The 27,500-nt window shown below is 43.3% G+C and overlaps 1 protein-coding gene across 7 annotated transcripts in view; it reads right to left on the bottom strand.

Moving 5' to 3' along the window:
• LOC135111387 (glutamate receptor ionotropic, kainate 2-like) overlaps positions 1-4,838 on the bottom strand; it is a 73,576-nt gene extending 68,738 nt beyond the window's left edge. For 2 of the 7 annotated variants that reach the window (XM_064024614.1, XM_064024613.1), the window contains exon 1: positions 4,356-4,835. The gene's annotated coding sequence lies outside the window, so the exon portion shown is untranslated. Of the gene's footprint in view, positions 1-4,355 lie in introns of all 7 variants that reach the window. The other 5 variants (XM_064024616.1, XM_064024617.1, XM_064024615.1 and 2 more) reach the window with 5 other exon arrangements.
• Positions 4,839-27,500: the final 22,662 nt, after the last annotated feature.

Here is a 27,500-nt window from a genome sequence, read left to right as displayed (position 1 = left end):
GAAGGGCGTATTGGATAGTAAGGAAATGCAGAGAGCAAAAGGAAAGGGAGGAATGGAGGAGGAAATGAGTATTGGACAAGAATAGAAGGACGAAAGGAGAGATAGAAGGAAACAGGAGAGGAAGGAGAAAGGGCGTATTGAATAGTAAGGAAATGGCAAAGATAAGAGGAAAGGAAGGAAACATAAAGGAAAATATAATGAATGAAAGTGGAAGGGAGAAAAAGAAAGATTAAGATTTTTTTTTTTTAGACAAGTGAGAAAAGGAATAAAAGAAAGTGTGAATAATGAGAGAAACAGAAGGACGAGTGAATTAGAGAAGAGAGAAAAGATAGCAATAGAGGAGCATTAGGAGAAAGAGAGATAAGGAGAATAATACGTGTGAATAAAAGGAGGAAGAGCAGGATAGATGGAAGAAAGTATTAATTGAGAGGGAAACAGAAGGTCTGATGAAGGGGAAAGAGGAAAAGAAGATAATATACGAACATGAGGATAATGAGAGATAAGATGAATAATACATGTGAATAAAACGAGGAGATGAGGAGGAGGACGAGGAGAACGAGGAAGAGGAGGAGGAGAGAACAAGGGAAGAAGAGACTAGGAATGCAGTGAGTCTGACAATGAGAAAAAAAAAAAAAAGAATAACGAACAATGACAAGAGGAACACATGATCTCTCTATGAGGAAAGACACACCAGATGAGAGAAGAGGAAAAGTGACAGGTACGGGCAAGGGGGACAGGTAAGCGTGAAAGGTGAGTTAGGTGAGAGAGGGAGCAAGACAGAGAAGGTACGTCTGAGGGGAGGTAATAAAGGTGAAGGTGATATGAAGTAAAGAGTAAAATGTTAAAATGGAGGAGGAGGGAGAGGGAAAGTGACAGGTAATGAGAGGGGAGGAGGGAATGTGTGAAGTGAGAACAGGAAAAAAATAGAAGAGGTGAGGAGAGATGAGGTGAGAAGGGAGGTTAAAAGGGCTTATAAAGAGGAAGATCGCGATGATGAGGATGATGAGGAAAAACAAGCGGTAAATGTCGAGGGGGAAAGACGTGGAGGAGGACGAGGAGGAGGAGGAAGAGAAAGATAAAGAGAAGACAATTGAAAAAAATAAGAAAGACAGGAAAACAGGCAAACAAAAACAAACAAACAATAGACAAGGAAAAAAAACACGGAAAATTTAAATTGCAGGTGAATTTCAGCAAAACAGGTTTAGGCAGGACAGGACAGGGTGGGGCTTGATCGGGCTGGGCAGGAGAAGGCGGAGCGGGGCGGGACTAAGGCGGGGCTGGGTGGGGCGGGGTGAAGGCGTGATAAAGGAGCCTAAGAAAGTGGCGAGCGGTGCACCCAGAGATGAATGTGAAGGATTTATAGCGGCAGGGTGACGCGAGGATTGGCAAACGAGGTGATGCGGGGAAGGTGTGTTTGGTGGTGGTGGTGGTGGTGGTGGTGATAATCTCTCTCTCTCTCTCTCTCTCTCTCTCTCTCTCTCTCTCTCTCTCTCTCTCTCTCTCTCTCTCTCTCTCTCTCTCTCTCTCTCTCTCTCTCTCCACATAATTGCATCTCATTTGAACTCACATCTCAACACAAATCTTTCTTGCATTCTTTTACCTCCTTTCCTCTCTCTCTCTCTCTCTCTCTCTCTCTCTCTCTCTCTCTCTCTCTCTCTCTCTCTCTCTCTCTCTCTCTCTCTCTCTCTCTCTCTCTCTCATAATTCTTCTCTGGATCTTCTTTAGTCTCTTTGCTTTGTATTTTTTTTCTCTCTATTATCCCTTGCTCACTCTGTCTGTGCAAATTTATCTGTCTGTCTGTCTGTCTGTCTGTCTGTCTATGCCCTTAAGTAGGTTTATTCATTCAATTCCCTGTGTCTGTCTTCGTAGGTCATTTGTGTGTTCATGTACTTGGATTGACTCTACGTGTGTCTTTCCGCTTTGTGTTTGCCTGTGTCTCCTGTACTCCTGTGTCCATTTTTGTTCCCTTGTGTCTGTTATTTTGTGTGTCTCTCTCGGTGTCTGTTTTTCTTTATCTTTTCTCGTTTTCATGTCTGTGTATCAGCTTAATTTTCGGCTGTTTTACTTATTTTTTGTCTGTTTTTATGTTTGTCTGTGTGTTTCAATTAGACTTCTATCCTAATCTTTCCTTCTGTTTTTTTTGTTTTTTTTTTCCAGATTATTATCAGTCTTTCTTTCTATGTAATTGTCTTAATCCACCTGTTTATTTATCTGTGTGTTTGTTTTAGTTAATCGGTGAAATGGTACCTTTGTTTCTTTCTAACTCGTTCCGTTTGTCCGTGTCTGTTTGGGTCTGCATGTGTCTTCCTGTCTGTCTTTGTCTGTTTGGGTCTGCATGTGTCTTCCTGTCTGTCTTTATCTGTTATGGGTCTGCCTGCATCTTTCCATTTTTTTTTTTTTTAACTATCTCTGTTGGTTTAATATGCATTTTTTGCCTATTTGGGTATGTCCTTCTATCAAATTTCTCTCTCTCTCTCTCTCTCTCTCTCTCTCTCTCTCTCTCTCTCTCTCTCTCTCTCTCTCTCTCTCTCTCTCTCTCTCTCTCTCTCTCTCTCTCTCTCTCTCTCTCTCTCTCTCTCTCTCTCTCTCTCTCTCTCTCTCTCTCTCTCTCTCTATCATCATCACCATCATCATCACCATCATCGTCTATTACTTACGTGTTTGTGTTGTATTTCTCCGTGTTGTTTCAGTATTAATGAGGTGCCCTTCTCACATTCTCACACCAACACACGCACTCCTTGACACACTCCCGTCACAAACATCCTCACGGTTCATAGCACTCTAATTTATTCGCACACCCAGGCACCCTACTTCTCCCTCTCCCTCTCCCTCACCTCCTGTCTTCCCTCTCCCTGTTTACTTCCATCCCTTCTCCCTCCTCCTTCCATATTTCCTTCTTCCGCTCTCTTATACTTCTTTTTTAACAGTCCCTCCTCCTCCTCCTCCTCCTCCTCCTCCTCCTCCTCCTCCTCCTCCTCCTCCTCCTCCTCCTCCTCCTCCTCCTCCTCCTCCTCCTCCTCCTCCTCCTCTGTCTGTTTCACGTGTCGAGTGACTCTGACGGGACGAGAAGAGAGACGAGTGGAACAAATTTGTCTGTGTGTGTGTGTGTGTGTGTGTGTGTGTGTGTGTGTGTGTGTGTGTGTGTGTGTGTGTGTATAGAGAGAGAGAGAGAGAGAGAGAGAGAGAGAGAGAGAGAGAGAGAGAGAGAGAGAGAGAGAGAGAGAGAGAGAGACGTCTGCCCTACAAGACACAGTAGTTAAGCATGGTGTTATGTCTCTCTGTTATCTTACTCTCTCTTTTCTACTATTCTCTCATTTTCCTTCTTTCTCCTATTTGTCTTCTGATAAGTTTTTATCTCTTATCTCTTCACTTGCTTTACTCTTTCCATTTCCCTCTTCTCTTCCTCAGTGTTCTCCTTCCGTTCTTCTCCTTTCCTTCTTCTCTTCCTTTTCCTCTTGTTAGTTTTTTTTATCACTTTTCATTTCACTTTTTTCTAAACTACTTCGTTCTTATTCTTGTTTTTGTTCCTATTCTCTTTCTTATTCTTTCTTTTCGTCCACCACCACTACCACCACCACCACCACCACCACCAGCGCCTCCAGCAAATATCCTTACTAATTCCCTGCCTCTCACACTACGTCATTATCTATTGGAGTCAGCCTGTCATTATCTGAGGCATAGGGCGCCCTTATCGCCCTCCACCAGCCTCCTCCACCTCACCCACCCATCTCCACCACTGTCACCATCTTCATCCCCACCATAACCTTCCTTGCCACCGTCCTCATCATCACTGTCTTCATTATCACTACCACCACCACCACCACCACTGTCACCACCACCACCACAGTTATCGTTATCATTGCCATCATCATTATTAATTTAGTACTTATCCTTTATTGCTACCTTCGTCATCCTTGCTATCTCCACATGGATATTCTCTCTCTCTCTCTCTCTCTCTCTCTCTCTCTCTCTCTCTCTCTCTCTCTCTCTCTCTCTCTCTCTCTCTCTCTCTCTCTCTCTCTCTCTCTCTCTCTCTCTCTCTCTCTCAAAATATGCACTCATTCAGACATTCATTACGCTTAAACCTTTCTTTAAATCTTTCATCTATATACGATCTTTAATCGCTATCATCCTTACCTCTCTACGACCTTTATCTCGCCTGTATTTGACCTTAACGTTACCTATAAACTGCCTTTAAGTTCACCAGCATACAACCTTAACCTTTACCTGTACGATAATAATTTAATTTAATCATATACTACCTTTACCTCACCTGTATTTGACTGTTATCTCACCTATAATAACCTTTACCTTCACTGCAAACGAGCTTCACTTCAGTGCGACCTGCGACTCACCTTTCTTGGCGGTGTGGAAGGAGTCGTCCCGCGGCACGTACTGGATATCAAAGACGAGGGTCGTGTTGGGCAGGATGAACTTGTCATTGTTGATCCTGTAGACGGCGTACTTGAAGGCGAGCTCCGTGGCCGAGTCCCTCTGGTCCTCCGTCAAAATGGCTCCTGTGGGGGGGAAGGAGAAGGGCTGTGTTAGAGGAGAAAGAACACAGGGCCACAAAAACACATAAAAAAGCAAGAGACGTTACTGGAAGTTGCAATAAGGCATCAGTCCTTCACATGGCAAGTCCGCATTCCAGTCAGAGGGTAGAAGGAGGGCAGGTGTTATAGAGACAAGAGGGGAAGATGCAAGAAAATATCAGTCCCACACGTGGCAGCCCCTTAAGTCCTTCATCAGTATGGCGCCTGTTAGGGTAGGGAGAGACAGATTAAGGATGGTAAGGAACACAAGAACGTAATAACATAACATAGGAAAAACAAGGGAAGCTGCAATAATCCACCAGGCCTACACGTTGCAGTCTTGTCTTCATCCTTACAATCTACAGTTTCCACATTTACGATCTACAGTCATTACCCTCACAGTCTTACTCCTTTGATCCTTCTTCAGAATGTTCCCTGTTACGGTTGGGTGGGAGGGTGAACCAGAAGAACCTCTAACAGGATTAGGAACACAAGAACATCAGAAAACAAGGGAAACTGCAAGAATCCATCATAACATTTCCTTTCAGCGGGGATAGAAGAAAGGCATATTAATGTTAGGAAAATAAGAACATAAAATAAAAAGGGAAGATTCAAGAAGTTGTTATACCTACGCGTGAAGAGGAAGAGGTACTTAAGAGGTAAGGAAATGCAGATTGGTAGATGAATGATAGAGACATCGATATTGGCAGGGATGAATGACATGTGTTAGAGGGGACGAGAGAGGATCAGAGGAGAAGGAGAAGGAGGAGGAGGAGGAGGAGGGGCAGAGGGAGGGTAGGGAAAGGATGATGTTGATTTATGGGAATATAATCAAATGGAGGAGGAGGAGGAGGAGGAAGAGGAAGAAAAGAAGAGGATGAGGAGGAGAGAATACAAAACAAAACCAAGAACAAGAACAAAAACAAGAGGAAGAATTAATAATATGAAAGAAAAAAAGTAACAACGAAAAAAAAACCAGGAGGAAGAAATAATGGGTGAAAACACACAGGCACGCACACAGGCACGCACTCTCGCACACAATACAAAAGTGAAATGAAATAAAATATGAATTAACGAAGTCAGACAGCTACAGGGGAAGGGTCGTGGATATAAATACGTTTTGCGCGACAATAAAAAATAAATACGAGTAGGAATGGGTAGGAAAAATATATATACGAAAAGAGCAGAACACTGAATTAATCCAGGAATACACTGACGGGAGGAGAGAGAGAGAGAGAGAGAGAGAGAGAGAGAGAGAGAGAGAGAGAGAGAGAGAGAGAGAGAGAGAGAGAGAGAGAGAGAGAGAGAGAGAGAGATTGTTTTCATATTACTCAGCTATTTACTTCAATGCCACCTGTTTTGTTTCCTATACATTCCGTGTTTCCTAATAACTAATTAATATCAATACAGTTATCGTGAGTATATGAATAATAGTGTTTTATAATTTTGTCCACAGTCCTGACGCCCTTTGTTGAAATGTAAGAGACACGAATAAAACTCCTTATTGATTTCAGGACAGACTCGTATCGTTGCTCGTTCTTTCTCGCCAAGAGCGCTTACCTCACTCACTCAGTACACTCCATCACGGGAACCAGTCACCCCATACTATGATAATGCTGGGAGCAGTTTTGAAGTCACGCATGTCGCTCGAAATGCACCACACCGAAGTAGCTTTCCTTTAAGACGGTGCAGGGAAGTGATTTCAAGCCGGGAATGTCTCTGGATACACTACATCTTGGGTGGAAAATGTCACCTGCTGTAAGCTAATGCCGGGAGCAATTTTGAAGCAGCGCATGTTACTCAAAACGCTACATACGACAAGGGAATACAAATAAATCTCCTTAAGACGCTGCAGGGATTCCACTTGAAGCTGTGAATGTCTCTGAAAACACTACAGCACGGAGATCAGACTCGCTCACTGCAGGAAGATGTCGTGAAAGTTTTGATACCTGCATGTCAGTCTTTGCAGTGCAGTCAGCTCACTCACTCACTCACTCACTCATTCCAGCTCACTTCAACGTCCAACCCAGTTCCCTCCCTCACTCCTTCAGTTACTCACTTCCTCTCTCTCTCTCTCACACTCGTCTAATCTTTTACTCCTCGTTTTCTCTGTTGGTCAAATGCTTAAAAGACAAAAGAAGTATAAAGAGTGTTTTTTAATCTGTTCTTCTCTGCCATATACTAAGTGGTGGAGGTTGTGATGGTGGTGGTATTGTAATGGTGGCTGTGATGATGATGATGACATTGATGGTGGTAGTTATAGTGATCGGGCCGACGGTAGTAATAGTTCCAATAATGGTGATGGTTGTGGTGCAGAAGTGATGGGATGGTGATGATAGTAGTAACAGAGATGGTGATGCTATTAGTAGAAAGTAGAAAAAATGGGGAAGAGAAAAAAGGAGAAAGAAAAAAGGAAGGAGGAAATGAAAAAAACATAAGTAGGAAATTAAAAAAAAAAGAAAAAAGAGAAAATGGAAAAAAAGAGGAAATGAAAAAGCTTGAGCAACAATGACAACACCACCACCACCACCACCACCACCAGCACCACCGAGGTGCCAACACAGCGGACCAAGATCCGTGTCAGGGAAAACGGATGTAAATTTGACGATCCGACTGAGAGAGAGAGAGAGAGAGAGAGAGAGAGAGAGAGAGAGAGAGAGAGAGAGAGAGAGAGAGAGAGAGAGAGTTTTTGTGGCTTTGTGGTTCATTGGTTCGAATCCTCCTACACCCTCTTCTTCCTCTTCCTCCTCCTCCTCCTCCTCCTCCTCCTCCTCCTCCTCCTCCTCCTCCTCCTCCTCCTTAAGCTCATCTTCATCTAAACGCTGCTTATCTTCCTTCTATTCCTCATCACCTTCCTCCTCTTCTTACTCTTCCTTCTCCTCCTCCTCCTCCTCCTCCTCCTCCTCCTCCTCCTCCTCCTCCTCCTCCTCCTCCTCCTCCTCCTCCTCCTCCTCCTTCTTTCTTACTTATTCTTCCTTTATCTTCCATTTTATTCTCCGGCATCATTCTTTCTCCCTCTTCGTTTCCCATCTTCCCTTCTTCCTCATTCTTCTCTTCCTTCCCTCCTCCTTACTGCAATTAAACCTCCTCTTTCTTCTGCTTCCTCTTTACCTTCTTCCCTTCCTCCTCCTCCTTTTATCGCCTATTTTCTCCCCTTCCTTGTTTACTTGCTTTCAATATGTTTTTTTCATTATCTTCTCTTATTCTTTCTTCTCTCCCTTCTCTCCTTCCTTGTTTCTTCTCATTCTCTTCCTTTCTTTCTTCTTTGATTTTAGCTCTCGATTGCTTCTATATTTCCCCTATCGTGTTCTCTCTCTCTCTCTCTCTCTCTCTCTCTCTCTCTCTCTCTCTCTCTCTCTCTCTCTCTCTCTCTCTCTCTCTCTCTCTCTCTCTCTCTCTCTCTCTCTCTCTCTCTCTCTCTCTCAAGTGAGATAAGATTTCAAATGAATAGTACTGAGAGAGAGAGAGAGAGAGAGAGAGAGAGAGAGAGAGAGAGAGAGAGAGAGAGAGGCAAGCGCAGTCGGATAACACACACACACACACACACACACACACACACACACACACACACACACACACACACACACACACACACACACACACACACACACACACACACACACACACACACACACACACACACACACACACACTTCAGGTCACGATATGTAATTTACATATCCAGGGTCTATTAGAGTATGGAATGATTGAATAAACTTTTGTGGGAGTCAGCAGTGTGTGGGAGTGTATGAGGGCAGGAGGAGGAGGAGGAGGAGAAGAAGGAAGCGAGGAAGGAGCTTAGATCTGTCAGCTGATACAAGAACGTAGCCTGCCTCTCTCTCTCTCTCTCTCTCTCTCTCTCTCTCTCTCTCTCTCTCTCTCTCTCTCTCTCTCTCTCTCTCTCTCTCTCTCTCTCTCTCTCTCTCTCTCTCTCTCTCTCTGGTTCGTATTCTACTTCCTTATATTTCTCCTTTTAAGGCTTTCCGTCTCTCGCTCTCTCTATTTTTCTGCTTCATTCTTTTTCTTTTCTTCTCTTCCCTCCTTTATCTTGTTCATTATTTCCTTCTTGCATATTTTAATTTATTTTCCTTCTATCTATTTAAGGTTGTTTCTCTCTCCTCCTCCTCCTCCTCCTCCTCCTCCTCCTCCTCCTCCTCCTCCTCCTCCTCCTCCTCCTCCTCCTCCTCCTCCTCCTCCTCCTCCTCCTCCTCTTCTTTCTATCTGTGTTTCTTGTTACTCCTCTTCCCGTACGTTCTGTTTTTTTTTTCTTCCTTTCTTTTGTCATTTTCTCGTTCTTTATTCCTTTTTATTTTTATATTTCTTCATTTCTTGCTTCTTCTCATTTCATCTCTTTATAATTCTTCCTCTTTCCTCTTCTATTTCCTTTCTCATTCGTGTTCCTCCTTCGCCTTTCCCTTTCATCTCCTTTCCCGCATTTTTCTTCATTTTACTTCTTCTTATTCTCATCTTTTGCTTCCTTTTGTATTTCCTTTTCTTTTTTTTTTCTCCTCCGCATGCGTCTTTTCCTTCTTATTCCTCTTCCTTCTGATTTATAATTTTCTTTTATTCCTCATTTTTCTTATGCACCTCTTCTCTTTCTTTCTTCTCCTACATCCCCTGTTTCTCATTCCTTCTCCCTCGTCTCTCTCATCTCCTCTGTTTCCTCTTCTTCTTATCATGGTTCTCCTTTCATTTCTTTATCTCTTATTACCCCCTCCTCTCATTCCTTCTCCTTTCGTCTTTGTCATCTCTCATTTCTCCTTTCGTCTGTTTATCTCTTCTCATTCCTTCTTCTCTTATCTTCCATCATTCCTTTTCCTTCTTGTACATCTGTAATTTCTTATCCTCCTCCTTCGTCTCATTCATCTCCTCTCATTCTTCTTCCTTCCCAAACATCTCCTCTTCTCCTTTGTCTCAATCATCTCTCAGTCCCTTCTCCTCGTCTCTCCCTCCCCTCCCCCTCACACTGCGTCTCACCTGCCCTGCTTGCTGCTGTGTCGAGATCGCGGTGATTTGCATACGTTAATTACAGGTAAACTCGTGGTAGGTAATGAGCTCAAAGTCAACAAACGTGCGGTGAAGCATTGCTCTTCCTCACACCTTGTTCCTCCCCCTCCCCCACCTCACCTACCTGTCTCTCCCCTTTCTCATACCTGTTCTTCCCCTTTCCTCACCTCCCCTTCCTCCTTCCTCACCTGTTTTCCTCTGCCTTCATTCCTGTCTCCCTTATCTCATCTCCCCTTCCTTCTCCCATCACTTTCTAGCAAACATGCATCCTTTCCTCACTTCCTCACTTTCATCTGTTTCTCTTCCTCCGCTTCCTTCTTATCATCACTCTCTTCCTCCTCCTTTTCCTCCTCCTCCTCTCCCTCCCTCCCTCCCGTTTACTATTCTTTGCATGTGTGTGTGTGTGTGTGTGTGTGTGTGTGTGTGTGTGTGAATTTTTTCTTTCTTCTCTCCATTTATTTTTTTCTCTTCCGCTTCCTTTTCCTCTTCCTTTTTTCCTGGTCGTGTTCCTCTTTCAGTATTTTCTTGTGTTCTTTTTTTATCTTTTTTTTCCTTTTTTTCGCTGTTTTCTTAAATATTACGATCCACTCCAGTATCTCGTTTTCTTTTCCTTCTCATTATTTCATTTTTTTTATTTTCTTTAATTATGTTCAAGTTTAGTTATTTTTTTCGTATTTCTTTTCTGTATATATATATATTTTTTTGCTTTGTGTGTGGTTGCTTTATTTTTCTGTGTGGGCGTCTCTCTCTCTCTCTCTCTCTCTCTCTCTCTCTCTCTCTCTCTCTCTCTCTCTCTCTCTCTCTCTCTCTCTCTCTCTCTCTCTCTCTCTCTCTCTCTCTCTCTCCTTCCCTCAATATTTCTTTTCTCCCTGTCACTTTTCCCCTCCCACCTTCCTTACTCTCCCTCCCTCCCTACCACCCACTCCCTCTCTCTCCCACCTACTCTCCCTCCTCTCATTAGTACTCAGCGGCTCCTCCACCTTAATTACGTGGGAAATATGGCCATTATTCAGGTAATTAGGAGACGTGGGTGTTTACCTGAGAGATTTAGGTACCCAGGTAATGGCGGTGGTGATGGTGGTCGTCGGTGGCAGTGGCGGTGGCGGTGGTGGTTGTAGGAAGTGGTGGTGGTGGTTGTCGGCGGCGGTCAACCAAAATGGAGGGCAATGAGATCGGAAGCCAAGCCATAATATTAGAATCTTTGATATAGAGCATCGTTGTGTTTGTGTGTTGGGTGCTTTGTCGTACTCTCCTGGATATTGTTGTACGTTTGTTTCCTTTGCTCAGATGTATTTTTTTTTTTATATATATAAATACGTTTTCTTTTTTTCTGCTCTCCGCTATTCTTTCTTTTATTGGATATTGTGTTTTGTTATTATTTGCCTTTGTTTATATCTTTAATTTCCTTTATTCTCTCTCTTATTTTTTCTTTCTATTTTTTTTGTACAAAAGGAAATTAATACCTGAAAATAAAACCACTAAAAGAAGTGAAGAGGAATGAAATAAAAAAGAGGCACAGAAATTAAAAAAAACACAAACGAACGAGGGAACAGCAAAAGGAAGATAACAACGAACGAGAGAACAACAAGAGGTAGATAATAGCAAAAAAACAAACAAAAGAATCTAGTACAAGGAAGAGAAAAATAAAAGTAGATGCGAAAGAAATAAAGGAGAGACAGAGAGACAGAGGAGTGGTGGGGAGATGAAGGGACGGGGAAAAATGTGGCGTGATCGGGGAGTGCTGACAGGTGATTCAGCGTTAATTAACCAGGTAACCTCCTCCCTTCCGCCCCGTGCTCTCACTTCCCTCTCTCACGCCCTCTCTCCTTATCACATTTTCATCGTAATTTCCTTCCTCCTCCACCTTCCTCCTTTTCCCTCTTCCTCTACATCCTTTTCCCTTCTCCTCCTCCATATCATTTTCCCTCTTCCTTCTCTTTCTCTTCCTCTATCTTTGTTCTCCACTTCCAGTTTTCTTCTCCTCCCTCCTCTTCCTCCTCCACCTTTTTCCTCCACATTCTTTTCCTCCTCCTCCACCTCGTGCTCCACCTTTTCCCTCTACATTGTTCTCCTTCCTCGTCCTCCTCGTCCTCCTCCTCCTCCTCCTCCTCCTCCTCCTCCTCCTCCTCCTCCTCCTCCTCCTCCTCCTCCTCCTCCTCCTCCAATCTCTTTTTTCCTTTCCCTTCTTTGTGTTTTTGTTGATTGTTGCTCATTTGTTATAATTTTCACGACGTTAGAGGTTTAGTGGTGCAATCTCATCTGTGTGTGTGTGTGTGTGTGTGTGTGTGTGTGTGTGTGTGTGTGTGTGTGTGTGTGTGTGTGTGTGTGTGTGTGTGTGTGTCTGCCTCTCTCTCTCTGTCTGTCTGTGTGTCCATCTGTTTTTCCATCCATACATCCGTGCATCCATCCATCCATCCAGACAGACAGACGCCCAACAACCCATCCATCCACCAAGTCATTACCTCAACCATCCACCCATCCACCCATCCAGACAATCACATGACCTAGACAACACGAAAGGCAAAACTGAAGACAGGAACCTAATTTAGTTTCCTCCCACATCTCACGCCAATAGTCAATTTTTAGGCCCACCTTGCACTTAAACACACCCTCCCCCACATTCTCCCCTTCCCCCTCGACCCACAAGACTCCCCTCCCTCTCCCCTCTCGACCCTCCACCCTAAAAAAAATATTGAGCTTAAAGACAAGAGACCACAAGTGTAATTTTCGTAACAGGTGACACGGAAAATGGCAGCTCAAAATGAATCTTCTAAGCGTGTAATTATCTGCTTGTGAGGAGATTAATTTGGGTGATTTGTGTGCGTGGGAGTGTGTGGGAGTAATGGGGGTGTGGTCAGGGCTTGGGTGGTGGTGGGTGGAGGGGGTGTGGGGTAGTGGTGGTGTGTGTGGTGGGGAATGTGAAGGAGAAAGGTGTTTCTGGGAAGGTGTATGTAGGAGGGGAAGTCAAGTTTTGGTGGTGGTGGTGGTGGTGGTGGTGGTGGTTCTGAGAAGGTGTAGGAAGGGAATTTTGGTGATGGTGGTGGTGGTGGTGGTGCTGGTGGTGGGTGTGTTTCTGAGAAGGTGTAGGAAGGGAATTTTGGTGATGGTGGTGGTGGTGGTGGTGGTGGTGGTCTGGGAAGGTGTAGGTGGTAATGAGAATTTTAGAAGGAAAGGTCAGGATATGGTGGTGGTGCTGGCGGCGGCGACGGTGGTGATAGTGGTGGTGGTGAAAATTATAATGATTAAAAATTATTGATAATGAATATAATAGTGATGTTAAGAGCATTAGGTAGAGGGAAAATTTAATACTAATGGTGGTGATGATGGTGGTGATGGTGGTGGTGATGGTAGAGGTGGTGATAGTGGTGGTGGTGATTCAGACATGCAAACACAGCCTGCGTTCTCGTACAAACACGTGCAGAATCCAGAACCAGTGTTGAGAGAGAGGGAGAGAGAGAGACAGAGAGAGAGAGAGAGAGAGAGAGAGAGAGAGAGAGAGAGAGAGAGAGAGAGAGAGAGAGAGAGAGAGAGAGTTACGCATATTGTTGACAACCCTTCCCTCTACTCTCGAAAACATCGCATTTGGAATTTGTTTACCTCCCCGCGACCAGAGAGAGAGAGAGAGAGAGAGAGAGAGAGAGAGAGAGAGAGAGAGAGAGAGAGAGAGAGAGGCGGGGGACAAACGAGACGTAACAAAAAAAAAAAGATTAAGTAGATTAAATATAAGAAAGTACGTAAGGAAGAAAGAAATAAAAGAAAGATAGAGAATGAGTAATATCAGGAAACAAAAGAAGAGAAGGACAGTGAAGTGATGAAAGTAGGAGGAGAGGGAAGAGAGAACGCAGTAAGAGAAGGAGAGGAAGAGAAAGAGAGACATGGAAGGAGAAAATGTAAGAATGATTGGTGGAAAAAGGAGACAAGGAAGATAAAATAATGACAGAATGAAATGGAAGCAAATGGAAAGATGGAGTGGAAGAAGGATGAGGTGTGAGGAAATAAATTGAAGATGAGTAATGAGAAGATAAACTAAATTTGGAAGTAAGGAAATTTTAAAGAAAGAAGGAAAAATGAGGTAGTGAAAAGATGATTAACTAAGATGCGAATAAGTTAAAATAAGGATGACATGAAAAATGGAAAGAAAAGGGGAAGGAGAAGGAAAGAAAGAAAGTAAAAAGGGAAAAAATCAAAGAAAGAAGGAAAAAGTCAAATTAGAAAGAAAAAAAGAAATAAAAAGATAGGAAATTTAAAGGAAAAGTGCAAAAAATAGGAAGAGTGAAAGAAGGCAGGAAGGAAAGAAAGAAACAAAGGTAGAAAAATAATAAGCAAAAAGAGAAGAAAGAAAAAACTAAAAACAGAAAACGAAAAGTGAAAATAATGAAAAATAAAAAAATATCAAAAGAAAAAAACTAAAGAGAAGACGAGAAGAGAGAAAAAGTAACAAAGTACAAATAAAAAAGCGAAAAACGAGAGAGAGAGAGAGAGAGAGAGAGAGAGAGAGAGAGAGAGAGAGAGAGAGAGAGAGAGAGAGAGAGAGAGAGAGAGAGAAAACAAACACTGTACAATAAGAAGATAATCAAGAGAGGAGTGACGCGCCAGGTCGTGTCAGGAAGTGTCGTGTTGGCGTGGTGGCGGCGGTGATGGATCAGGCGAGATGAGTCGTTTTGTATTCATCAAACTGTACTCAGCGGGGCGGGGGTCGTGGCGCCAAGCTGAAATGCTGATGAGTAAATAAACACGCTATTCACACCCTTTTTTTTTTTTCCTTTTCGTCATTTTTGGTGAGGATTTTTGTGTTTGTCTTGAAAATGTCACTCATTAATTTTCTTTTGTAACGCGGTCAGTCAGTCAGTCAGTCAGTCAGTCAGTCATTTTCTTTGTCAGTCAGCCAGTCAGCCAGTCAGTCAGTCAGTCTTCTTTATCAGGCAGTTAGTTAGTCACGTATTTAATCAGTTATTCATTCAGTCAGTTAACTAAAAGGCCAGTCACTGAATCATTCTTTCATTTATTTATTCTTAGTCAAGCAGTTATTCGATGAGTCAGTTAGCCAGACAGTCAAGCAGTTATTCGATGAGTCAGTTAGCCAGACAGTCAAGCAGTTATTCGATGAGTCAGTTAGCCAGACAGTCAATCAGTTAGTCAGTCAGTTATTCAATTAGTCAGTCAGTCAGTCAGTCACTCGCTCACTCGCTCACTCACTCTTTCACTATTCCACTTTGTATTTTCTTTCATTCCCTCTTGTTTTTCTTCCCTCCAGTACCCTGTGTCTGTCTGTATATCTGTGTATGCTCTCTCTCTCTCTCTCTCTCTCTCTCTCTCTCTCTCTCTCTCTCTCTCTCTCTCTCTCTCTCTCTCTCTCTCTCTCTCTCTCTCTCTCTCTCTCTCTCTCTCTCTCTCTCTCTCTCTACCGCAGTGTCGCTTGGAGATCGTTTTCTGCTGTTCTGGCATATTCCTCCTCCTCTTCCTCCTCCTCCTCCTCCTCCTCCTCCTCCTCCTCCTCCTCCTCCTCCTCCTCCTCCTCCTCCTCCTCCTCCTCCTGAGTGGGGATTACTTACAGTGTCTTCCTTTTGCTGTCTGACGTATTTTCCTGACGGAGTGTTTAGGATTAAGTATTCAAGTGACCCTGACTGAAAGTTGACGGAGTAGATGAGGGTTCTCCATGTCCTTCTTGTCTTCCTGTCTTTGTCGGTTTTCATCTCTTATTTTTCTTTTCTTTCTTTCTTTTTTCCGGTTTTATTTTCATTGTTTTTATTTTTTCTTCGATTGCTATTGATTTGCCCTCATTTCTCTTTATCTATTTTTTTTCTGTAATGTTTCATCTTTATTTTACGTTCATCTATATTTTTTTGTGATTTTTTTTTTCAGTTCTTTTTAGATTTTATCATTTCGTCATTATCTTAGTTTTTTTTCTAATTTTTATTCGTCTTCTTCACTTCCATTTTTTCCTCTTAGTTTCTTTCTCATTTCCTTTCCTTCCATTTTACTCTAGGCCATCTTTTCATTCTCTTCATCTCCTTTTTACGCCTCTTCCCTTTCTTCTAGTGTTCTCGTATGGCATTTCCTCCTCTTATGTCTCACTAGCGTCTTTTCCTTTGATTCCTTCCATTTTTCTTACACGGAATATTTTCTGATCATCCTTCATCTACTCAGCATTGCCTCTTGTCTCATTCCCATTGACACGAAGGGAATTTTACTCATCATTCACTCTTTTTTATCCATCTTTCCTTATTCACAGGACGAGGAAGACAAGAGCAAGATACGAGATACCACTACAACTCTCACTCACTCACTCACTCACTCACTCACTCAGATGCTCATATTTAGTGCCCGTGTTGTCATTCACGCCACTGGCTCTGTTTATCCCACACCTGCGCCGCAACGAGCAGGTCTGGTCGGTGATGGAGGGTCGTAGTGCTCGTGGCGGTGGTCGTGGTGGGCGGGGACGGGGCGGCGCGGTGGTCGTTTGTCCTGTGGCGTCATATCGTATTGGAAATCGTATGAGTCTCATCCAGTGAAGTGTTATCGTGTCTGATGCCCTCTCCTGGTCGTGTCTGGGAGTCTTCTCGGATAGTTTTGTGGCTAAGCGGCGGTTGTGGTGTGTCTGGAGTCGTCTGCGGTGATTTTGTGTGTGTAATGGTCGTTTGGGGTAAGTCTGTGAGGGTGGCCGTATATAAGGGTCGTTTGGGGTAGTTTTGTAGCTAAGGGGAGGTTGTGGTGGTGTCTGTGTGAGTGTTTGTGTGTGTGCTGTAGTTTCATGTGTAGTAAGATGAAAAACGTGAAGAAGGAAAGAAGAGAGAAAAATGATATAATATTAACGCAATGAAGAAGATGAGAAGCTGAGAAGGAGGAGGGGGAGGAGGAGGAGGAGGAGGAAGGTATTGTGAGGATATTGGCATGATAAAATTTGCACTAAAAAGTAGTTCTCTAAATAGAAAAAAAAAAAATAATATAAAAAAAGAGAGAAGCTACAAGAAGCCATCAGACTACACATGACACGCCCTGTATAAAAGATATCTTCCCATTTCCACCTATCTTATCTTTCAATTTTCTGTATGCACGGAGTCACCTGCTAGTCTAATTAGATCATGGAATAAGCCATCGGGTTTCGAACGAGTGCTGTGTAGTGTTTGGTCAAGAGACTGCCTGATGTACCCTTTTTACTTACTGACACCATTGAGTACTGTATAATTCGAATGCCATTTTTTCATTATTTATTTATTTATCTATTTATTTTATTTATTTATTTTTTCTTAGAGGAGCTCACTGGGTTTCGAACGAGTGCTGTGTAGTGTTATGTCAAGAGGCTGTATAATGTACCCTTCAGGTGTACCGCTCCCTGTACCTTGTTATTGGCACAGGAGGATTATGGCGGTACTCTATCGACCTTTCAGCGGCTCTCGCACTGTCTTCCTGCTGACACGTCGCAGCGCCAGGTGATAACTATCTGCTTTATGCCTTCACTACTCCTTATCTTCCTGTTATCTACACTGCTTAGGGTTGCGGGGTACTTTCCTTCATATCTTTATTGCTTTGTTATCTTCGTGCTTCTCTTTCTGTTTATTCTTTCTCCTGTTCTTTTTGCCTCTTTATCAGTTTCTTTCTACTGTTCGTTATTTTATCCACGCTTTCATGTCTGTTTTCTTGTATTTTCTTGCATTATTTTCTTACTACATTCGTTTTTTTCTTTGTCTTTATTGCTTTGTTATTTATTCATGCTTCTCTCAAGTATTTTTTTCTATTTTTTTCCTTCCTTCTTATTCTTATCTTCCTATCTTTCTTCCATTTATACTTATTACGATTCTGGGGTAATTTCTTCCTGTCTCTCTCCCTATCTTTATTGCCATGTTATCTTGTACAGTTTTTTTTTCTCTCTACTTTCTTTTATTCTTCCTTCCATTCTTCTTCCGTATCACATTTGTTTCTATCTCTATATCTTTATTGCTCTTATCTTATTATGTTTTTCGTGTATCTTTTATTTTTCTTCTTTTATATTTCCTTACCGTTGTTCTCATTTCTTTTCATCTGTTTCCTATTCGCCGTCTTTTTACTTGGTTTCCTTTTCTTTATCTTCGTTTACATTTATTCATCTATTATTTTCTTGCATTCAATAAAATCACTACATATTTTCCTTTTCTTCTTTCAATTTAGTTAATTTTCCCACTTTTCTCCTTTACTTTTCTCATTTGCTACTGCTATAACTGCTATATCCCTTCTTTCCTTCACTCAGTCCCCTTTTATTCTATTTTATTCTATTTCTCTCATTCTCACATTTGTTACCTTTTTTTTTAACAATTCGCTGATCCTTTCTTTCCCTTCTCTCTTTACATTTACTCTTCCGTCTTCATTTGTTTAACTTCCTTTCCCTATTGTCTACTCTCTCTCTCTCTCTCTCTCTCTCTCTCTCTCTCTCTCTCTCTCTCTCTCTCTCTCTCTCTCTCTCTCTCTCTCTCTCTCTCTCTCTCTCTCTCTCTCTCTCTCTCTCTCTCTCTCTCTCTCTCTCTCTCTCTCTCTCTCATATTCAGGTCTCACCACACTCCTATTCCCGCCTTTGTCTTTCTACCTTCCCTCTTATTAGGCATCGCACGTCGGTGTTTTAAGCAGCCCAGTGTACACCCACCCTCTCTTGGTCGCCTTTGTGTTGTGTCCGCCCCTCTCAGTGACGCCTCAAAGTGCTGAGTCATGATGACGCTGCATTTTATAGCGTGAGTGTAAAGAGAGTGTAAGAGAGAGACGAAACGCGAAGGTTAGGCGAGAGAGAGAGAGAGAGAGAGAGAGAGAGAGAGAGAGAGAGAGAGAGAGAGAGAGAGAGAGAGAGAGAGAGAGAGAGAGAGAGAGAGAGAGAGAATGTACATAACGTCGAAGAAATAAAGTGGAGAGATGTCAAGTGAAGAGAAGGAAGAGGGAGGGAAGCGACAGGTGAGGAAGAGGAGGAGGAGGAAGAAGAGGGGGTGGAGGAGGAAGAGAAAGAGGAATGAGAAGGGAAAAGAAGAAGTGATCGTAGGTGATGCGAATAAAAGGAGGAGGAGGAAAGTGGAGGTGGAGGAAAGAGGAGGTGGAGGTGGAGGAAAGTGGAGGACGAGGAGGAGGAGGAGGAGGAGGAGGAGAAGGAGAAGGTTGTCGAACAAAGATGACAGGGCGAAAGGTAGGGAAGAGGGGCAGGCAATGAAAAACAGAGGAGGAGGAGGAGGAACAAGAACAAGAGATAGCAGCACCAACAACAGCAAGAGCAGCAATAACAACAACAACAACAACAACAACAACAACAACAACAATAGAAGAAGAAGAAGAAGAAAAAAAAGAAGAGGAGGAGGAGGAAGAAGAGGAAGAAGGAAAAGAGTAGAAAGAATAAGAATGATAAATAGAAAAAGAAGTAGGAAGAAAAAGGTTAGTAAGAAGTAAAGGAAAATAAATAAAGACAAAGAGGAGGAGGAGAAGGAGAAGAAAGAGAAGAAGTAGGAGGAGATAGAGAAGGAAAATGAAAGGGAAGAAGAACTGCAATAGGAACAATAGCAATAGTAATTACGGAAAGAGAAGGAGAAAGAAGACTATGAAATTATGAAGCAAGGAGGAGTAGAAGGAAGAATAACAAGGGAATGAGAGAAAAGAGAAAGAAGAGAAAGAGGAGGAGGAAGAAGAAAAAGAGCTAGAGGATTTAGAGAAAGAGGAGGCGGAGGAGGAGAACTGTGGAAATATGAAGCAAAGATGAATGAAAGGAAGAACAAGAGGAAAAAGAGCTGAAAAAGATAAGGAAGGAAGATAATAGCAGCAGGAGGAAGAGGAAGAGGAGAGGAGGAAAAGGAGGAGGAGGTAGAGGAGGAGGAGGAGGAGGAGACAAAACACAAGAAACACGTGTCACAGTAACTCCCTGACACACACACACACACACACACACACACACACACACACACACACACACACACACACACACACACACACACACACACACACACGCACACACACAAATAGACGCAGCAATACAAAGGCGCCATCATTTGACGAGCAGAGCGATGGAATGATGCGCTGAATTACCCAATGAGCGGCGCCGAGTGATTGGAAAACAAACTCTGACGCCGGGAATGGATTGGCCGAGTTTTCAGTAGACGCGGCGGATTCAAAGGTGAACAAATAAATCGCTTGACGGGACCCACACAAACACGAATTTCACGTTTATCAACACCGGACCATCACCAACCGTCCCCATCTGTGAACTAATTTACATACAGACTCAATATGATGTTTTTTGTTACCTCACTCGCTCACCTGACGCGTGGAGGTGTGGGAGGGAGGTAAGAAGGGAAAGGAGGGAGGGAGGTGTTGGAGAGAGGATGGGAGGAGGTGCAGGTGTAGTAGGGTGCTGGGAGGAAGGGTTGTGGGTGTTGGAGGGAGGGAGGTAGGAAAAGAGGTGTGGGAAGGAGGGAGGGAGAGAGAAAGGGAGGGAGGGAGGGAGGAGGAGGAAAGATGATGGGGAGAGGAAACGTGTCTGACCTTGGCACTAAATTCTCACTATTATTGTCGTGTTGATGGGAAATGAACGCTCGCGTGCACACACACACACACACACACACACACACACACACACACACACACACACACACACACACACACACACACACACACACACACACACACACACATCTTAACGTCGTATATATTTTTTTTTCATTCATTAAAGTGTTAAAACTCAGTTACACACACACACACACACACACACACACACACACACACACACACACACACACACACACACACACACACACACACACACACACACACACACACACACACACACACACATATTCTCTCTCTCTCTCTCTCTCTCTCTCTCTCTCTCTCTCTCTCTCTCTCTCTCTCTCTCTCTCTCTCTCTCTCTCTCTCTCTCTCTCTCTCTCTCTCTCTCTCTTAGCCCTCCCATTTAAGGTAAGAGAGAGAGAGAGAGAGAGAGAGAGAGAGAGAGAGAGAGAGAGAGAGAGAGAGAGAGAGAGAGAGAGAGAGAGAGAGAGAGAGAGAGACTGAATGAAATCAAACATATCCCCCTCCATTCCTCCCTCCCTCCCTCCCTCCCTCCCTTTCTCTCTCTGTCATCCACACACACACACACACACACACACACACACACACACACACACACACACACACACACACACACACACACACACACACACACACACACACACACACACACACACACGCACAACAACAAAGCACTAAGTCTGTCCGTCTGTTCCGCTCTGAGCTCCCATCGACTCCCGTGTCCTCAGGAAATGTGCTTTACGAACTCCGCACCACGTTTCCCCGGTCCAGATATGCACAGCAGCCCCATAACTCCGCTTCTGCTGGTGGGAGGACGGAGGAGGGGAGAGGGGAGGGGAGGGAACTAGGAGGACCGGTGTGGTATTGAGAGAAGAGGAGGAGGGATGAGGGAAGGATGAATAGGAGAAGGACGAGTTGCAGGTGGGTATGGAGAGGGAAGAGGACAAGGACACGGAGTCAGGAGGAGAAAGAGGACTAGGAGGAGGAGGAAGAGGAGGAGGGTTGAGGTATTGAAAGAGGAGGGATGAGAAAGACGAAGAATGAGGAAGAGGATGAGGGAAGAAGAGGAAGAGGACAATGACGAGGATGGAAGTAAAGGAGAAAGAAGAGGAAAGGAGAAAGACAAGAACAAGAGAGAGAGAGAGAGAGAGACAGAGAGAGAGAGAAGCTATGACGGTGACAGCAATGACCCAAGCTTTAGTAATACACAGAAGAAGAGATAAGAGGAGACAGGATAGAGGCAGGAACGCACGAACAGAAAGGTGTGCTCGGACAGACGGGGCCACAGAAGGAGGGTCACAAAGGGAGAGAGGGAGAGGGTCAGAGGGGAGGCATCACCAAGGAGAAATTGAACGAGCAAAACAATGGAGGTGATGGTTTATAAATGGCTAAGCAAACCCTGTGCATGCTTCGGGGAGGGAGGTTATTATTCTGATTTATTTTTATGGCCAGTCTAAAATGGCTCTACCTTACCTTCCCTCCCTGTCTCCCTACCTTCTACCTGCCTACCTGCCTGCCTCCCTGCCTCCCTGCCTGCCTGTCCCTGCAGCCATCTCCTAAAAATTTCCTCTCGTCCTGTGTCGTGAATTCCGTGAGAGAGAGAGAGAGAGAGAGAGAGAGAGAGAGAGAGAGAGAGAGAGAGAGAGAGAGAGAGAGAGAGAGAGAGAGAGAGAGAGAGAGAGATGGTAAACAGGACCAATAATAATGAGATGAAATAAAGAACAGGAAAAATAATGATTCACAACTTAAAACAACAATAAAAAACAGTAATATTTGAAGACATGGAGGTGTGTGTGTGTGTGTGTGTGTGTGTGTGTGTGTGTGTGTGTGTGTGTGTGTGTGTGTGTGTGTGTGTGTGTGTGTGCGTGCAAGCTTGGGTGTGTCGCCAAACTAGTAATTAAGGCAAGAGGCGGGTATGTGATTAATTAAGTCAGGAAGCAAGTGGAATTTAGAGCAAGAACAATAATGAAAAGGACAGCACGCGCCAGTTACATCATGATGCCAATTGTGCCGCGGGTTGTGAGCTGCCGGGAGGGGATCAGGCACGCCGCGAGGAGAAAGAGGAAGAGGAGGAGGAGGAAGAAAAGGAGGGGGAGGTGGAGAAAGAGGATAACAGCAAAGTAACCTAACATAACATCCCATAATGCAACCAAACCACAAAGAAAAAGTTAAGTTAAGCTATCAAGAAAACAGATTACACGAACACCCCACTCCCCCCTCCACTAACCCCCTCGCAGAACACATCAATCTTCCCTGCAATGTGAAAGAAAACTGCAATAAAAGTCCCGCCCGAGTAAAGCTTATAAACTATTACCGCGCCAGAATACCTGCTTGCGAGGCTGCCGACTGAGCCAAGTCAAGCAGATCGCAGTTGTAAAGGGAACTATTTGCAAGGAGTTGATGTCCTCTGCAGGCGGGTCTTCCCTCCCCTCCCCGCCTTCCTCGCGATAAGAAACTGCTCTCGACTCCTTCCTGATGGCTATGGCGGAGAGAGAGAGAGAGAGAGAGAGAGAGAGAGAGAGAGAGAGAGAGAGAGAGAGAGAGAGAGAGAGAGGGGGTGATTGAAGGTGTCATAAATGATTGAAATGAGAGAGAGAGAGAGAGAGAGAGAGAGAGAGAGAGAGAGAGAGAGAGAGAGAGAGAGAGAGAGAGAGAGAGAGAGAGAGAGAGAATATACGCTGAAATACGTATATTCGTGTGTCTGCATGTGTGTGTGTGTGTGTGTGTGTGTGTGTGTGTGTGTGTGTCTGTGTACGTGAGTGGGTGTGCGTGGATGTTAGAACTTAATCGTATGTATGTCGCTGTGTGTGTGTGTGTGTGTGTGTGTGTGTGTGTGTGTGTGTGTGTGTGTGTGTGTGTGTGTGTGTGTGTGTGTGTGTTAGTTTTGAATTGAATGGTGGTGTTCGCTTTCAAACTTGTGCTTGTATTTGCATGTATATTTATTTTAGGCGCTGACGGCGAATGCTGCATTTTTATAACCTCGTTTGGCGGTCAGTAATAGAGCCACGGGTGAGGCAGCGGGGAGACTCACTCATTCACTCATTCTCTTATTCATTCTCTCATTTATAATTTTACTCATTGTTATATTCACTTTCACGTATTATTCATTCTTACTTATTCATTCATTCATTTTCTCACTCACTCACCCACACACTCATTCACTGATTCATACACTCACTCACTCACTCACTCACTCATTCATTTTCGTATTCACTCACGCACGCACGCACTCACTCTCTCCTTGAATCACTTGTTCAGTCTTTCACGTATTCATTCATACAAACATTTATTCACTCACTCACTAATTGGATGACTGACTAAATAACTACAAAAACTAACTAATTAACTAACTGAATAAACTGATTTGCTTTTTTTGTCTAACTTACCACCAAATAACCTAACTTCTCTCTTACTCACTTCGCATTCTACTTCTACCCACAACATAACTTAACTCGTTTACGCAAACTTGACGAATGCCCTTCACATTAACTTGATGCATAAGCCCCGCCTCTTCCTCCCCTTTCCCACAGTAAGAGCCAATCAGGTGCAGTGAAGTACAGGCAGGCAATCACGAATCACATGCTTGGGGACGGTGGGTGGTCATTAGTTGACCCAATGGCACGTGTCTGCTGCAGGGAAGGGAAGGGAAGGGAAGGAGGTGCGGAAGGGTAGAGAGAGGAGTGAAGAACGGATAGGGAGCGAAGGGAAGGGAACCATATTAGGGAGAGAGGAGAGGAAAAAGGTATGCAAGGGGAAGGGAAAAGAAGGACAGAGAAAGAAGGATAGGAAGGAGAAGAAAAGGAAAAGGAAGAGACAAAAAATGAAGGCTTGGAAAGAATGGAATAGAAAAGACAAATATGAAAACGAAGGAAATGAAATTAAAGAATATGGAGAGAAGGAGAGGGAAAGAAATAAAAGGGAAGAGAAGAGAAGAGACGAGAAGGGAAGGGAAGGGAAAGGAAGGAAGACAGTGAATTAATCTGGCGAGGCTGCAGTGTAGTGACCTCCTGGCAAGATGGATGGCGTTGCAGGTGACAAATCGTCTCTCTGCATGATGATAATTAGGTTCAGTATCTCCTGTTTGATATTGTGTTCAGTGTTCAGTGCTTCCTAAATATTGTGTTCAGTGTTCAGTGCTTCCTAAATATTGTGTTCAGTGTTCAGTGCTTCCTAAATATTGTGTTCAGTGTTCAGTGCTTCCTAAATATGTTTAAGTTTGTGGATTCGTGTTTGTTGTTTGTATTGTTATTTGTATGATTTTGTTACCTTGGTTTTCTTTTATGTTATTGTGGCGTTATTTACATGTTAATTCTCCATTTTCATCTATTATTATTATTATTATTATTATATTATTGATAGTAGTAGTTATTGTTTTATTATTATTTTTTTATTATTATTTTGTTATTTTTTTATCTTTTTTTTCATCTGTATCTTATCCACTGAAAAAATCCATTTCATTTCACCTTTTAATGAAAATTTCTTCCTTCAGGCGAGTTACATCGTTTTACCTCAAGATTAAATAAATGATTAATATATTTCCTGGAAACTCTAATGATATTTTCTTAATGGCCATTTTCTCCTCACCAATATGAGATTCTATCGTTCGGCCGCGGGTCCTTCGCCTCCAGCCTCCCTCGTGCCGTGTAAACAAAATATATATTCAGACACTGAAGGAAGAATGGTCGTATTTGCTTCCTTAGACTGACTTAATATTGTCAGATCTTTCTTTAGTCGGTCATTTGTATCGATGACTTGTTTCCTTAGACTTTGTATCCTCAAATCTTCCTCCAATCAGTCATTTGTAAAAGTACTTTGCTTTCTTAGACCAACTTATCCTCAAATCTTTCTTTCGTCGCTCATTGATGGGTAACAATTTGCTTCTTTAGATAGCTTTATTATCCTCAAATCTTCCTTCAGTCCGTCATTTGCAGCAGTGGTTTGTTTCCTTAAATCCGACTTAGTAATCTCAAAATTTTCGTCCTCCGTCGGTCATTTGTAGCATTGGCGTGGTGCGGGTTAGGGAGGCGCCGCGAACCTTCCTAACGAGACTCTCAAACTCATATTGCGTGCACTAACTCATCCCGACGCGATGCTCTCCACCCCGTTTGTAATATAATGGACAATACGCCCTCGCTAATATTGCGTTCCTGTCTCCCTCTCCCAAGATATTATGTCGCTGCCGGGCGTAAAAGGGAGAGGATGGAGAAAGGTACAGCAGTGGCATGAGAGGGTTGTGTGGAGAATGAACCCTTGTGTGTCTTGTTTTCTATTTTTTTTTCCGTGACGTCTTACTCGAGTACCATTGTATATCATTAAGTTTGCTCTGCCTTAAAATCTCTAACTGTGGCAGAGCAAACTTAGCCTCACGACACCGGCTCCTCCATCTATCAACTCGACACAACCTTCCAGATAACTATTTCCTCTTCTTCAGTGACAAACAGCTGTCCCCCTCATACATTGAACATCCTTGGTCTGACACAACCTTCCAGATAACTATTCCCTCTTCAGTGACAAGCAGCTGTCCCCGTCTTATACACTGAACATCCTTGGCCTGTCACAACCTTCCAGATAACCCTCTTCCCCTCTTCTACACTGAACATTCTCGGTCTGTCTTTTACTAATGAGCTAAACTGGAAGGTTCATATCTTGTCTTCCGCTAAAACAGACTCAAGATGGTTTGAAGACACTTAATGAGATTTGTGTAAATATTTTTTTAATGTACTCTATTGGGACTTCAAGAACGCTATAGAGAAAAAGGCTCACTGAAGGTACCAGTCCCAAAGAGTTTATTCAATAGGGTTATAAAGAGAAAGCGTGAAAAAATAAACAAGTATTTTTTATGGAGTAGTACACAACTTTAAAAAAAAAAAAAAAAAAAAAATTAAGGAATAAAAGACAATACGTCCATTTTTTTTTTTTTTTCCCCGTGTGTTGACTAAAGCGTGGCCATTTAAATCCTCGTCTCTTCATCGTCATCTTATTCTCCCCTCGTCCTTCCCACGTCATGGCAAGATAGGGACGAAAAAACAAACTTGGGTATAAAGTCATCTCAAATTTTTTTCACCTATTTTTTTCTCATATTTTCTTCCGATGGACCTTTTTTTTTTTTTTTTCATTTTTTCTCGTGTTTCCATCGAACTTTTCTGGCGACTTAGGAGAGGCTGAGGAGAGCAAGTGGTGGTGGTGGTGGTGGTAGTGGTGATGGCGATGGCGGTAATAGTGGTGGTGGTGGTGGTGGTGGTGGTGCTGTTCTTGCTGGTGTACAGAGCTATATTTTGTACTTAGTTGTGGTTGTGTGGTAAGAGAATGAGGTTGTGGTGGCGGCAATCATTTCTGGGCAGTTGACTTCACGCCACCTTTGTACTCGTATTCTCATCCACACCCTGGAGAGGCGCGCCCCGAAATCAGGGAATTGTAGTAACCATTAACGACGAACACAAAACTACTTCACAAGGCTTTATTAGGCTGAACAGACGAGAGCGTATAGGAATGGAGGCGAGTGTAACCTCAAGGCTGGAATGGGGAATGGGCAAGACCTAATATTTGGAACAGTTACAGTGAATTAATCCAGCATGAAACTTAAAATTCGTGGGTTTTTTATGTAAGAGAAGTACAGGCCAAGGGCAACAAAAAGACAAGAAAGCCCCACATAAGTGCTAGTCCCCAGAGAGTAAAGACAGCCATTAAATTACTAAATAAACTACCTTAACATTATAAAGGGATCATTGCTCTAATAGGATAGCCGTGGATGAGCGTGGCTGGGATGGGTGTGACTGGGATTGCCTCAGAAGCTTATGTAGACGAGGCGGCGGCGTGCGATGCGAGCCAGGCAGGAAGGGTTTGGAGGTTTGGCCTCGGGGAAGTGGTCATGAGGAGGCAGCTTGTAATGAGGGGGATATCTGGCGAAGCTTGGGTAACGGTGGTGGTGGTGCTGGTGGTATTATTTGTGGTGGTGGTGGTAGTGGTAGTGGTGGTTGTGGTTGTGGTGTTAGTGTTGGTGATGGTGGTGATAGTATTAGTAGTAGTAGTAGTACACTATTATTTATATTACTACTACTTCTACTACTACTACTACTACTACTACTACTACTACTACTACTACTACCACCAGCACCACCACCACCACCACCAACATCAACACCAAAAACAACATCAACAACAACAACAACAATAGATAAATAAATAAATAAATGCATAAGCCTCCAACACCCAGCACACGCACCAAAACACCCTCAACACCACGAGGAAAACCACCCTTACCAGCACACACCACCAAAACCAGACAAATAAGAAAACAAAGCGAAAGCAAATATCCAAGAAAATTACCTCAAAAAAAAAAAAAAAAAAAACGAGGGAACCAAACGAGAAAAAGATGAAGATAAAGATCGAGACGAAGGAAAGAAAAGGAAGGAAGGAAGACATAATACCAAGAGA

This window comes from Scylla paramamosain, chromosome 22, assembly GCF_035594125.1.
Source record: "Scylla paramamosain isolate STU-SP2022 chromosome 22, ASM3559412v1, whole genome shotgun sequence".
Classification (NCBI taxonomy): Eukaryota; Metazoa; Arthropoda; class Malacostraca; order Decapoda; family Portunidae; genus Scylla; species Scylla paramamosain.
This window is presented reverse-complemented; position numbering and strand designations above follow the sequence as displayed.